The following is a 14,221-nucleotide window of genomic DNA, read 5'->3' on the forward strand; positions in this document are numbered from 1 at the left end:
ATTCACAATAGCCAAGACTTGGAAGCAACCTAGGTGCCCATCAAGAGATGAATGGATAAAGAAGATGTAGTATATGTACACAATGAGATACTGCTCAGCCATAAAAAAAAAGGATGAAATCTGGCCATTTGTGACAATATGGATGGACCTTGAGGGTATTATGCTAAGCGAAATAAGTCAGGAGAAAGTCAAATACTGTATGATTTCACTTATAAATAGAAGATAAAAACAACAACAAACAAACACATTGAGACAGAGATTGGGTTGGTGGTTACCAGAGGGGAAGGAGGAGGAAGGGGGGTGAAAGGGGTGATTCACATGTGTGTATGGTGATGGATCGTAGTTAGTCTTTGGGTGGTGAACATGACGTAATCTACACAGAAATTGAAATATAATGATATACACCTGAAATTTATATAATGTTATAAACCAATGTTACCTCAATTAAAAAAATATGTTTGAAAACTTCACCATGATTGGAACTTGTTCATTTTTTCTTGTAATTTTGTCGAGTTTTGCTTTATATGTTGGAGGCTGTAATCAAAAGTTTGGTCTCTGAACCCAGTGCCAATCCTAATAACGAGAACAGAGTCTTGGATGAAAAGGGAAAATAGCTTTATGTTCTTTGTCAGGCAGAGGGAGCAAAACAACAGCTAGTGCCTTAAGAATTTCTAGCTCCCCCTTAAAAAGCGGGTAGGGGTTTTTAAAGGTTGAGGAATGTGGCTGCTTACAGGGAGGGGGCCTGTGGCCTTGCTGATCAGCACTTTCCCGTGGGCCTGAGTTTAGGGTTGTTTGCAGGGGAGGGGGAAGAGATAAGGGATTTCACAGGTGGATGTTCTTGGTGGTTTGTCTCTGATGGACTCTGGTGCCAGGAAGCCAAGGAGTTGGGCCCGGAAACTTTGCTTTCTTGATATTCTCTGGACATCAGCTTCCCTGTAATAAACTTCAAGGACCCACAATTAGCCAAAACTTCCGTGTGAGTATGAGGCCATCTGGGTTTTAACAATTTGTAACTTCTATTTGGTTGTAAAGCTCAGGGAGTCAAAGGTTAAACCAACAGATATTTACCTATGAATGTAACTAAAGAAGCAGGGAACACGGATGAATGCTTTTGGTTTTAACCCCATATGTGCTGAGTTCAATGTAGGGGAACTGATATCAGGGCCAGATTTAATTAAGAGCCTGTAACAAGGCTATGTTGTAAGATATCTGTAGATTTAAGCTGTATTTTTTATAATTCTGTCAATGTTTAAAAATAATTCTGTCAATTATGTATTGAGAGGTCATGTTGTGAAATAAACACTAGTTCATGTTTTTTCTATCATCTTGGTAAAATATTCTTCTGATCATTACATAAATACCTTATTATCAATAATAATTTTTGCCTTGGAGTCTATTTTGACTGATATCAATATAACTATACAACTTTTTTGGTTAACTTTTTCATGATTTATCTTTTTCACATTTTGCTACCAGCTTTTCTTTATTATCATAATTTAGGTATGTTTGTTATAAGAAGCATGTAGTTGGATTTTAAAATCCAACATGAGAATCTTTATTTTTTTAAGGAGCTGATTATTCTTTTTACACATATTGAGGTTTCCCATATGTTTGGAATTATTTCTACATCTTGATTTTTGTTTTTTATTCACTATACTTATTTTCCTATGCTTCTGTTTATTTCCTTTCTTGTATTTGATCTTTTTTTTTTTTTTTTTACATTGTTTCTTCCTTCTACTTATTTAGAAGCTGTAATTTTCAGGGCTGGCCCAGTGGTGCAGCAGTTAATTTCTCACGTTCCGCTTCTCAGTGGCCTGGGGTTCTCTGGTTCAGATCCCAGGTGCAGACATGGCACTGCTTGGAACACCGTGCTGTGGTAGGCGTCCCACATATAAAGTAGAAGAAGATGGGCACGGATGTTAGCTCAGGGCCAGGCTTCCTCAGCAAAAAAGGGGAGGACTGGCAGTAGTTAGCTCAGGGCTAGTCTTCCTCCAAAAAAAAAATAATAAAAGCTGTAATTTCCATTTCTATTGAGTCATCTTTATATTTTTAACATGCATGTTTGACTCAGTAAACTCCAAATTCAACCAGTATCTCTACCCTTTTTCTGAACTATGGAACACTTTATGTTTTTCATTCATAAACTGTCTAATATATTATTTTCACCTTAATTTTTAAACCCTTAAAAAATGGTCATTATTTTAATAATTTGCTTTGCAGTCAATGTTTTTTCAAGTTTACTCACGTTTACTAATTTATTTCTTCATCCTGGCCTCTCTTCTTTTGTGTTCAATTTATTTCTTCATTAAGTATTTTCTTTAATAGTTCTTTCAACAAGTATACGCTAATTGTAAACATTGCCTTTGCTGTTTAAAACTGTTTGAAACTGTTTTTTATTTCTTTCTGCACCCTTAAATCATTACTTAAATGGGCATAAAATTCAGGCTTGATAAATAATTTCTCTAATTTTGTGGATTTTATTCCATTATTATCTAGTGTCTGTTGTTGCTCTTAAGAAGTCATATTGTGGTTCATTGTAGGTAATTTTTTTTTAAATTGAAGGTTGTTTTTATATTTCTTTGTTATTGATGTCTAGGATTTATTTGTTTCTTTTTAATTTTATGTGCTTAATCAACATGAAAAAAATCATGTCTTTTCATCAATTCTTGAAAAAATTCTGTCTTTATCTCATTGAGTATTGCCTCTCCCACGTTGTTGCTCTTTGTTTTCTGGGACTTCTCTTAGACATATGTTGGATTTGATAATTCAAATCTTCATATCTCTTAACCTTTCTATTTTTCTTTCCATGTCTTTATCTCTCTGTATTGCATTTTGGATAAGAATCTTATATCTGATTTTTTCTCTTCATTAGTGCTTCTGTCAATGCTGTCTAATTTGTTTTCTAACTAAAGCCATTGAGTCCATTGAATTAATTTAATTGACTATATTTTTTGTATTTAGAATTTCTCTATAATTCTTTTTCAAATTTGCCTATGTTTTTCTTCTTGCTGTCTTATTTCTTCCTTATGGCTTATAACTTTTATCTTTTTAGTCAACTTAAATCTTGTTATTTTAGTCTATTTCAGATTGTTCTCTTTTCTCAAGTTTCTAGGGTGCTCATCCTCCTGTTTGATGTGTCTCCTGTCTTTCATGGTGATTATTTTCCCATGTGTTTTGTGAATTTAATTTTAAATGATACTTTAAAAAAAATCTATGTTTATTTTGTATCGTCCTGAATGTAAACATGAAGTTTCTGGAGCAGAGATCATAGCTATTATTTCTTACATCCATAACTGCATTAGTACTCCTTGCCCCAATTCTTTCCTCCTTTTAGGGTGATGTGATGGGAGCCAAAGTCGCTCTTCATGTATTGAAGTCTGTGCTGCAGGAGAGGAATCCTGAGATTATGAATCTGGCAGTTTATATAGGATAGTTTAAACAACTGTCACACTCCCCTCAAGAGAGAGGAACAGAAACCCAATCTCTCTAATGTAAACAAGAAGAGAGGAAAGAGAAAGGGAAGGTTATGGGTTCTTACCCTTTGGAATGTAAATACATGTCTCCAGGGAGAAGATATGACTACTTATTGCCTCTGGGTTTACAATACCTGGAATGTCTCTTGTGTTTCATCCCCCTTTGAAATATAAACACATACTCCCAGGAAGGTAAGTCTGTCAGGGTTTCTCTTGCTATCTATTCTGTCATCATTTAACTTCCAAGGCCTGCCATCTAACTCAGCATCTAGTAAAATTTGCTCAGAAAGCCCTAATCATGTAGAAACATGAAAATACTCATTTCCTGACAGTAATATCTTTAGTGGAACTCTTTTTCCCTCCTATGGGAATCCCATGTGGCCTAGCTTATAAGAATTTTTATCCAAAATGGTTTTGGTTTTGCTTCTTCTAAGTGCCCCAGGGGTATCACTGGGCTAGGATTTTATTTTTTATGTTAAGTTACTGGATTGGGGGTTTCTGTAAAAGACAGGTAGTTTAATTTGGTTTCCATATCTTTGTGATTTCTCACTGGAGACACTTTTCCTACCTTGTGGGTATTTGGGGAGAAAATGTTCCAGGCAGAAGGAGTAGCAAATGCAAAACTCGATGAGGGTGTTAGAGGCACAGTGTGGCTGGAGAGGGAGTAAGCGACACACAGAATGGCAAGAATGAAGTTAGAGAGGTAGCGGAAGGGTAGGCAGATCTTGTAGAGCTTCCTAGGCTAAAGTAAGGGCTTTGGATTTTACTTCAAGTGATGTGGGAAACCACTGGAGGTCTTGGAACAGAGGAGGGGCATGATCTGACTTTTGATTTAAATGGGTCACTTTCACTGTTACGTAAAGAATTGGTTATATAGATAGATAACTGGTAGGATTATCATGTTCAATATTGATTCCCTTCAACCTGGCCTCCGAGAAAGGTGTTGGCTTCTTTTAAAGCTCCATGGAAACCAAATACTTAAGGCAATCAACCCTGGTAGGATGCTGAAGTGACAAAATAGGTCACTACTCTGCCACATCATATAATGGCAGCTACAAGCCTTATACCCTAATCCCTGGAGAAAGGCTGCTGTCTCCTAACTGAAGAATGCCACATGGTGGAAGAGGATTGAAGCCAAGTTTCTACCATGACATAGTTACTACAGTTGGATCTCTCTGTGATCATACTAGGGTAGAGATTTGATGCTTCCCTAATTAGGAAGTTTAAAAACCCTGCAACCCAATGACTGAAGTTGGATGTCCAGTCCTGTTAGATCCTTGTTCATTACCTCATAATTCAATGGGCAAAGGGTAACTGACACGCATCCTACAGCTCCTTTTAGTATAAAATTCTCTCAATAAAAACTGTTTCAGAAGGCCTGGTGTCTGATTCTTTGCTCTTGTTTTCACGACAAGAGCCCAGAGGGTAGGATAGGGGTGGAGTATGGGCAGCAGCAGAAAGACCAATCAAGTAGCTATTGAAATTACTCGAGAGATAATGGCTTCTTTGAACAAGATGGGGTAGAGGTGATGAGAAGCAGTCATATTGGGCTATATTTAGAAGGAAGAGCTGATAGGATTTGCTGATAGATTGAATTTAAGAGAAAGAGAAGAATTACAATAATTTAATGATTCTTGTTTTGCCCAATTGGAAGAACTGAGGTTCTGTTTATTGAGGTGAGAAGAGTATGCACATTCAATAAATGTATATTGAATGAAGTAATGAGGGAAAAATGAATAGAAGATTTTAAAAGAATTGTATAAACACAAGATCCTGTACCATCAATATGCTTTTGGTAACTAATCTATAAGCTCCAGGGAGGCAGGGACTATTTTGTTTACCCTTATATATCTGTCAACTAATATACTACCTTGTATATAATGCAACCTGTCTACCTCTGTCTCTGTCTCTCTCTATGTGTATATGATGAGTACGTGTATATATACATATGTATGCACATATATGTTTTGAATAAATGGATGAATGTAGGAATGAAGAGATGAATGGATGTGACATACTTTGCTCTTTAGGTACTGCAGAAATGTCACAGTGAATACTTGCTGTACTCTCTTGTTGCCAACATAAGTCTCTTTTTGGGATCGAGGGAGACTTATACTTTGTATTTCTACTTGTGCTTATGATCTTACCATAGCATTAAAACTCAATCAGATTAATTTTTCAATATTCAGGAGAGCAAATACTTTCTGTCCAGAGGGACTGTATTGTGCAAATGCTGCAGAGAACTACAAATTATCACTCTGTTTTTGTCTTCTCTTGATAATAATAATCCTTTACCTTTTTAAAAAATTGTTTAACTTTTACAAATACATTCACAATTATATAGGGCAGGCAGCATGGGCATTATTAATCATTATTTTAGCTAAGAGAGATCTGAGATAAGAAGAATAACTTGTCCTAGGTCACAGAACTAGTAAGCTATGATGCCATGACTTAAATTGAGTCTACAGCTTATGCAGCTAAACAATTCTGCCTCTTAACCAATTGTAGCAGTGATAGTATCAGCATCTAAGACTAAATACCTTGTTTTGGGCATCAGACAGCTGTGACATACTCAGGGAGATGATATAGCAGGCGACAGAGATTTGAATCCTGGTCTACAATTTCTTTAGCAAGTTATTTTATTCACTTCTCTAAGACTCAGTTTCCCTATCTGAAAAAATGGGTACAAATTTACTATTCAGAGAATTTCTGTAAGAATTGAATAAGATACTATGTTAAATACATAGTATAGTGCTTGTCTTACATTAAGTACTAAGATTAAAGTACCTCCCATTATTATTATTATATATTCAAGCGCTCTCCATGATTGCTCTCTGTCTCTGGTGCAGTTCTCTCTCGTACGGTCAATACTAATATCTGGGGATGAATTTTTTTTTTGGTCTGCCCCACATATTTCTTATTTCTATTATTTTACCTTAATCTCTCCTTAACCTTACCTGATATATTAATCCTGTGTGAATCTTTTAATGCTTTCTATTTCCATAAACATTGTCTGTTTAATGACACTTCAAAATTCCGTGGGATGTTCAAAAAAACCTCAATATTGCTATTTTTCCCCCGACTGAATTTTTATTTTTTACCAGTTTGCAGTTATTATTGACTCATTAATTTATTATGAGGCCCCTGAAACAAAGAATGTTGCCATTCTTAGGTGTTCCATAGATCATCTAGATTGTTTTTTATCCTTAACTCTATAGCATGACCCAGCTCTAGCCCCAAATTCTGCATTTGGTGAACATATCTAACTGGAATATTTTCCCCATCAGCTTTGGCAATACTGTCCATATCCTCTCAGTTCAATTCAACAAACATTATTGATCCTCTACTGTATCAATTAAAAATTGTATTCATCTGCAAGTAAAAGAGACCTCAATATTGTGCTTGATGAAATAAGGTTTTGTCCCCCACATCAAAACAAGAAGTCCAGAGGAAAGCAGGCTAGGACTGATGCAGTGACTCCAGTATTTCATCAACTTCCCAGCTTCCTACTATCTTTCAATTCCATTATTCATAACATGTGGCTTTTGTCTTCATGCCTATCATCTCATGATAGCAAGATATATACTACTCCAGCCTCACATGCAAATTACAGGCTGGAAATGTAAGAAATAGGGGAAAAAAGTAATAGGCAGCAATAAAGGAGGAAAAAAAATCTTTCCCTGTATCCATTGTCCAGAAATGAGTCATATTCACATAGGTTCTCTATCTGAAAGGCAGTCTAAGAAAGTGATTATTTTAGCAGAAAAACAATGGGAAAATGGATTTTGGGTAAGTAACTGGCAGTATTTGTCATTCCTAAGTTTCTCTTACCACTGGGACAATACAAGACTAAATAAGGCACAGCTCCATCCCTTTTTCACAGTCTAGTAAGGGAGAAAAACATGGAAGGAAACTATTATGAAAAGATGCGATAATATTGACAAATTGACAATAGTTGAAATATAATATGATTGGGAACACAAAAAGAGGAGGGGAGGGAGTAACTCAACTTTCAAATCAATTCACCTAGCACTTATTTTATGCTCTAATCCTCTTTGAGATTCAAAGAAGAGTAAAACAGCTTTCTTCATTTTGAGGAGTGTATTAGTCTGCTAGGGCTGCCATAACAAAATACCAGAGACTGAGTGGCTTAAACAACAGAAAGTTATTTTCTCACAGTGCTTGAGACTGGAAGTCCAAGATCCAGGTGCCAAGCAGGGTTGGTGTCTGGTGAAAGCTCTCCCCTTGGCTTTCAGACAGCTTTCTTCTATCTGTGTGCTCGCATGACCTCTTTTTTGTTCTCAAGGAGAGAGAGAGAGAATAAACTCTTTGTTATCTCTGCTTATAAGGACACTAACCCTATTGGATCAGGGCCCCATTGTTATGACCCCATTTAGACTTAATTACTTCCCTAGAAGATCCATCTCTAAATATAGCCCTACTAAGTGTTAGGGCTTCAACATATGAATTTTGGGAGGACACAAACATTCAGTCCATAACAGAGAGTTTATTACATGCTAGACTGACATGTCCTTTTGGCAGTGTCTATCACTTTTCTGAGGATGCGTATGGCTTGGAAAAGTGAAGATAGTAGAGACATCGGAGGTGAAAATCAGGGAATATTCTCTCTAGTCTAAGTAAACACAATACAGCCATTAAAAAAATGGCTGAGTCCCTCCCATCTCTGGCCTTCCTGGTCCCACATGCTCAAGGACTTCTCTCACTCACAGCATGGGCATGCTATGGACTCCAAGCATGGCAACAGACTCAGACTTAAGTATAATGGAGATCACCCAGGAAACTGCTAAGATATTTTTTGCCCAATGTTATTTTTCCTTTCCTTCTCTTTCCTTGTAAAAGTAAGTTTTGTCACAATTGTCAATACACCTGAAAGAAGAGAAAAATCTGTTTTTCCCCTTAACTGTGTATATTTTTCTCTGTTCTATTCATTTTGGCAAGCATCTTGACGTACTCAAATGGGTATATAATAAACTCGAGGCTGAAAAAAGAAACCAAGAGAGGAAAAATGACAGGAAGTGTGTTTTACATCAAGCAGGGAGAAATGACCTTAATGTATACCTGTTCTACAGCCTTTCTGTCTTTAGATATGCTGGATTTTCTAGTGTGTATAACTTCCATAGGAATCTGAGTCTAACCAAAGTAACTGCTGTTTCTATATGAATAAAGTTTAGGAAAAGAAGCTGCTAGAAGAAAAATATATTTTGGGTGGTTCTTTGAAAAATCCTCCTTCATTTTCTAGAAGGCCAACAAATAAGCACCACCAAAAATTAAAGCAAAGCAAAACAAAATAACCCAAACATAAAACAAAGGAAACTATAAAACCCCAACTCCCCCTCCCAAATAAAACTTACCACCAGCATCACCAACAACAAACCTCACAAATAAACATAAATTACAACACAACTAATCGTGTTCTTAGGTTTTAGAAGCAGGAACTTAACTTACAAGATGATCCATAAAGAACAGAGAATTAGAGCTTCTCTTCAGGATCCTCTGATGGAGAACAATTATGAAGAAATTGGAGCAGAGACAGACAAGTTGATCAAAATATTGAAAAGTGAAGGATGATTCTGTAAAATAAGAAATATGGGTTATCCAACATGCAAAGGCCCAGAGTAAATTTGTATGATGTAAGAGGAATTATAACCAGCTGTTCTTGGTTTCCATACAGGACAACATAAAAACAAAAAAATAAGAAAGTAAAATGTATTAGGTGCTTCCTGTATACCAGGGACTGTTTGTTGTTAGTACCATTGAGTTGATTCCAACTCCTGGCAACTCTGTTTACAGCAGAGCAGAACCCCACCCAATCTTTTTGCACCACCTTCTCACCTTTTGGCACTATATCAGACAATGCTCTGCTGCTATGTGTAGGGTTTTCATGGTCAAATTTTTCAGAAGTGGGTGGCCAGGTCCTTCTTCCTGTTTATCTTAATCTGGAAGCGCCACTGAAACTTGTCTACCACGGTTGTCCCTGCTGGTAGGTGACCCTGCTGGTATTTGAAATACTGGTGGTATAGCTTTCAGCAACACAGAGCCACCACAATATGACAACAGAGAGGTGGTGTTCCCTGGGAAACAAACCCAGGCTGTAGGGGTGAAAGAACTGAATCTTAACCACTAGTCTGACAGGGCTGGCTGGCCAGATAACTGTGCTACATACTATATACATATTATTTAACTTAATCTTCACAGTAATTCTATGAGTTAGATATTTTTACTATCCTTATTTAATAAATGTGGAAATTGAGGCTGAGAGGAGTTAAGAAGCTAATAGGAAGTTACAAATAGTAGCAAGTAGTGGTGTCAGGATGAGGAACAAAATCATGCAGAGTGATGGAAAGAATATTCTAGGCAGAAGAAGTAGAAAATGTTAAAGCTTCAAGGGCAGGAAAACTTTGGTATGTTTGTGTATTTGAAAGAAAGCCATTGTGGCTGATGTTTAATAATGAGCCTGATGAAGAAGGCAAGGCTAGATAAGCAAGATCCTTTCTTTTACGCCAAAAAAGAATTTTTAAAATTTTATTTCTAAGGCATTAAGAAGTCTTTAAGCAGGAGAGTGATATGATCCAGTTTAATATTTTAAAATCACTCTGGCTGTTGTGGATTGAGTGAGTGCGTGGTGGTTACTGAGTGAACAGTGAAATCAGTTAGATATCTGTTGCAATAGTATGAGTAAGAGATGATAGTGACTTGGTCTGGTGGTGGAGATGAAGAAAAGTGGATAGATTAAAGATATATATATTTTAGGTACTATTTATGAGATTTGATGATGGGTTAGTGGTAGAGAGGTTGAAGAAGTTATCAAGACTAACCACTAGACTTCTGGCAAGAGTAACTTGGTTGATGGATGAGTCATTTGCAGATATGGTCTAGATTGGAAGATAAAGTCTGAGATACCTGTGAGAGGTACAGGTGGAGATGTCTTGCAGGTAGTTGGATATGTAGAATTTGGAACCTAAAAGGTAATTTTCGGTTGGTGATACCCATTTGGAAGTTGTTGGTATGTATATACTATTTAAAGCCATAGGAGTGGTTGAGATTTCCTAGGAAGAGAGTTTAGAGTAAGGAAAGGATTAGAAAAAAACGCTGAACAGCTCCAATATTTAGAAATATGGAAGAGGAGGGGACAGCCCAGTGGCACAGCAGTTAAGTTTGCACATTCCACTTCAGCGGTCTGGGGTTTGCTGGTTCAGATCCCAGGTGCAGACCTATGCACTGCTTGTCAAGCCATACTGTGGCAGGCATCCCACATATAAAGTGGAGGAAAATTGGCATGATGTTAGCTCAGGGCTAGTCTTCCTCAAAAAATAAATAAATAAATAAAAGAAACATGGAGGAGACAGAGCAGACAAAAAGAAAAACCAGCAGAATAGGAGGAAAACAGAGGTTATGGAGTTTTAGAATGGAGTTATTGTTATATTATGGAGGCTAAGAAAATGAAAGAAGGAAAGAGAATTCAACTCCTTGGAAAGCTTCTGAAAGCTTATTTCAAGTGAAATAAGACTCATGGAAAACAGTAAATAAATTTGACCTTTGTGAGAGTAGTTTAAATGTCGTGATGAGAGTAAAAGCCAGGTTAGAATAGGTTGAAGAGTGAATTGAACTCCGTTACCAGTAAAACTGCAGATAAGGTGTCCTGAAAAAACCCTTAACGTAAAACACCTACAAATACTAGATAGAATAGGAATGATAATTTTAAATGCACAAATGAGCTCACAAGTAAGTAAGAGAAATCCTTGGAGGCCAAAAAAGAAGGGAGGTTGGATCAGAGTTGTAGGTGGTTGCTGATGTCATGGCTGTTCCTAAGGGCATCTGCTGATTTTGGTGATCCACTTTTAATGACTATAGCAGTAAAGGAGAAAAATCTCTGCACTCACAAAGGTGGGAAAATATCAGTGAGTACCCACATAAAGCCATGATTTTAACTCTATGATTAATATGAGGGTAGACTTGAAAGAAATATGTATCTCTCTACCAACTAATGAAGATAACGAGGCAGATTGTCTCTTGGCCTGGGCTCTGAGTAGAAAATAATAGAAATATTTGCTTTGAGAATAAAAAAGTGGATGACATAAGTGAAGATAAGACTAATGAAAGTTAAAGACTAACGAAATAAAAGATGGAGTTGCAGAAATTATCACAAAGAAGTAAAAAACATGAAAGAGAGGTTAAGAGACATGGAAGTTAGAATGAGAAGGTCTGACATGTCTCATTGGAATTCCAGAAGAGACTAGAAATAATGTGGCAGAAGCAATTTGGAAGACTTGGATGAGAATTTTCCAGAATTGATGAAAGACGTAATTCTGTTTCAGGAAGCACAGAAAATCCCAACCAAGAAAAATAAATATATTAGAAAAGAAGAAAGGATGGAAATTAATAAGCCAAGAATCCAATTTAGGAAGTTAGAAAAAGGAGAGAATAAATTCAATAAATAGGAAAGAAGGAAATAATAAAGTGGAAAAGATATTAAAAAAGAAAACAAACAATAAAGATAAGATTAAGGTACAGCAGCTTCTGGCCAGTTTAATAACAGAGAGAGTGATTGAGAGAGAGGGAGGGAGGAGATAGGAGAGGCACAATTAGGAATGAAAAATATGGACTACTTTAAATGTATTTGTGTTTAATAAGCTAAATGAAAGAAAGAAGCAGGGCAATGTGTAAATGGTTCAAGTGTAGATGTCAAAGTGAACTTATGGTCCTGTTTCCTTGAAAGCAATAAAGTTAAGTTAGATTTGGAATATTGTGTCCTCCAAACCCTTCCCTTATCTGAAGCTGTGTGCTTGGGTCCTAAATAGAGGCTGCTTATCTGTGTCAAAGTGACTTAGATCCTTCAGGCAAAAATGGGATATTTCATTCTTACTGATATAATTTCAAAAGCAATCTCTGATCATCTATGATTTCAGAGTGCGGTTTCTCAGTGAATAAGAAAGCAATAGTCATTCAAAGAAAGGAGTTGTTATGACACTTTATAGCCGCAGCATGTTCTTGGGAGAAATATTGTTTCCTATTAAATTTGCAGCTGGCTTTATCTGGGTCTGTTATTCCATCCTGATGAATGAAAGGGCAGATTTGTAGTATCTGAGGTTTTTTTTTTTTTTTTACTTTCTCATCTCAAATCTTATCTCATGGCCTCTGACCATCATTTGAAATTTCAAGAATTAAGGAAATTCCAGAGTACTGATGTGTTTTCAAAAAGAATAGTTTCCAGAAACTAGTAAACTTGATGTTGTTCTTTGTCAATATTCTAGCTTAGATTGGAAGTTCATTGATATCCTTTTCTCATAGGGCTTCTTAGGTTGGCAGATCAGGAAAATTATTCATCATCTTTGTAATATTTTTTCAAGTATACAGATTGCTTTCATTTTGATTATCTCATTTGAATCTCACTATGAGCTTCTTAATTTTCATATTAGGAATCGAGGCTAAGAAAGGCTAAGTAACTTGCTCAGCGTTGGGTAGCAGATTTATCTTTCTCTAAGCTCCATGATTTGTCCATTGCTTCCTGCTGCCTCCAAGTTCAAAGAATTCCTGAATTATTAGACATTTGGGAAAACATTTGCAAGGTTGATATCAGTTTGGAAAATGATTGCTTTTTGTTTTTTTACTTCTACCTCAAAATCATTCTTTTCCCCTCACCATTTTTATTGATATACAACTCTAATTTCAGTTGAACTTCCAAAATGAAAATTCCCAAGAATTTTCTGATCCTTGGGATTTAACCATGTTCGTAGTTTTCTTTGAGAATTTTTAAGCTTCAAATTTTCACCTGAGTGTTTAATGAGTGAGGGAATGCAAAGAAATAATGAAATGTATATTAGTTTTCTAGGGCTGCTGTAACAAATAACACAGACTGGGTAGCTTAAACAACAGAAATTATTTTTTCCCACTATTCTGGAGGCTAGAAGTCCAAGATCAAGGTGTTGGTAGGGTTGGTTTCTTCTGAACTTCTCTTGGCTTGCAGATGGGCAGTCTTTTCTTTTTGTCTTCACGTAGTCTTCCCTCTGTGTGTATCTGTGTTCTAATCTCCTCTTCTTATAAGGACACTAGTCATATTGGATTAGAGCCCACCCTAGTGATCTCATATAACTTAAATACCTCTTTAAAGATCCTATCTTCAAATATAGTCAGATTTTGAGGTATTTGGAGTTAGGACTTCAAAATAAGTGTTTTGGGAGGACACAATTCAGCCCATAACAAATACGTTGTTGGGGCCGGCCAGGTGGCGCAGCGGTTAAGTGCGCACGTTCCGCTTTGGCGGCCCAGGGTTCGCCAGTTTGGATCCCGGGCGTGGACATGGCACCTCTTGGCAAGCCATGGTGTGCCAGGTGTCCCACATATAAAGTAGAGGGAGATGGGCGCGGATGTTAGCTCAGGGCCAGTCTTCCTCAGCAAAAAAGAGGAGGATTGGCAGCGCCTGTTAGCTCAGGGCTAATCTTCCTCAAAACAAACAAACAAACAAACAAACCAAATATGTTATTCATTGTTGTATTTCTGGAGTCTATCACAGTTCCTAGAACTTAGTATTTTTTGAATGAAAAATTAAATTATCAGGATGTTAGAAGTTTGAAGACTTAAAACGAGATTTGTAAAATTAGCTAGGCAACTAGTCAACTGAATGGCAGATTAGAACTTCTGTATAGGGTTAACTGGGATGTGAGGAGAAAAAGCATGAAGTAACAGCGTTTTGATTAATGTGTAGTTATTAAATTTGCAGTATTATTTTT

The 14,221-nt window shown here is 36.6% G+C and overlaps 1 protein-coding gene and 1 long non-coding RNA gene across 10 annotated transcripts in view; one reads left to right on the plus strand and one right to left on the minus strand.

Annotated features, from left to right (window-relative positions):
- DLG2 (discs large MAGUK scaffold protein 2) overlaps nt 1–14,221 on the plus strand; it is a 1,809,506-nt gene that overhangs the window by 104,732 nt on the left and 1,690,553 nt on the right. The window lies entirely within an intron of this gene.
- LOC139041122 (uncharacterized) lies at nt 600–9,527 on the minus strand. 2 transcript variants are annotated; one of them, XR_011495774.1, is made up of 3 exons: nt 8,940–9,249; nt 7,651–7,773; nt 600–943 (listed from the first exon to the last, which is right to left on the minus strand). It is a non-coding gene; the product is annotated as an uncharacterized lncRNA (long non-coding RNA). The 2 variants fall into 2 exon arrangements; XR_011495775.1 differs by lacking the exon at nt 600–943 and adding an exon at nt 9,327–9,527 and having other exon boundaries at nt 6,549–7,773; nt 8,940–9,064.

The sequence above is a fragment of the Equus asinus genome, chromosome 20 (assembly GCF_041296235.1).
Source record: "Equus asinus isolate D_3611 breed Donkey chromosome 20, EquAss-T2T_v2, whole genome shotgun sequence".
NCBI lineage: Eukaryota > Metazoa > Chordata > Mammalia > Perissodactyla > Equidae > Equus > Equus asinus.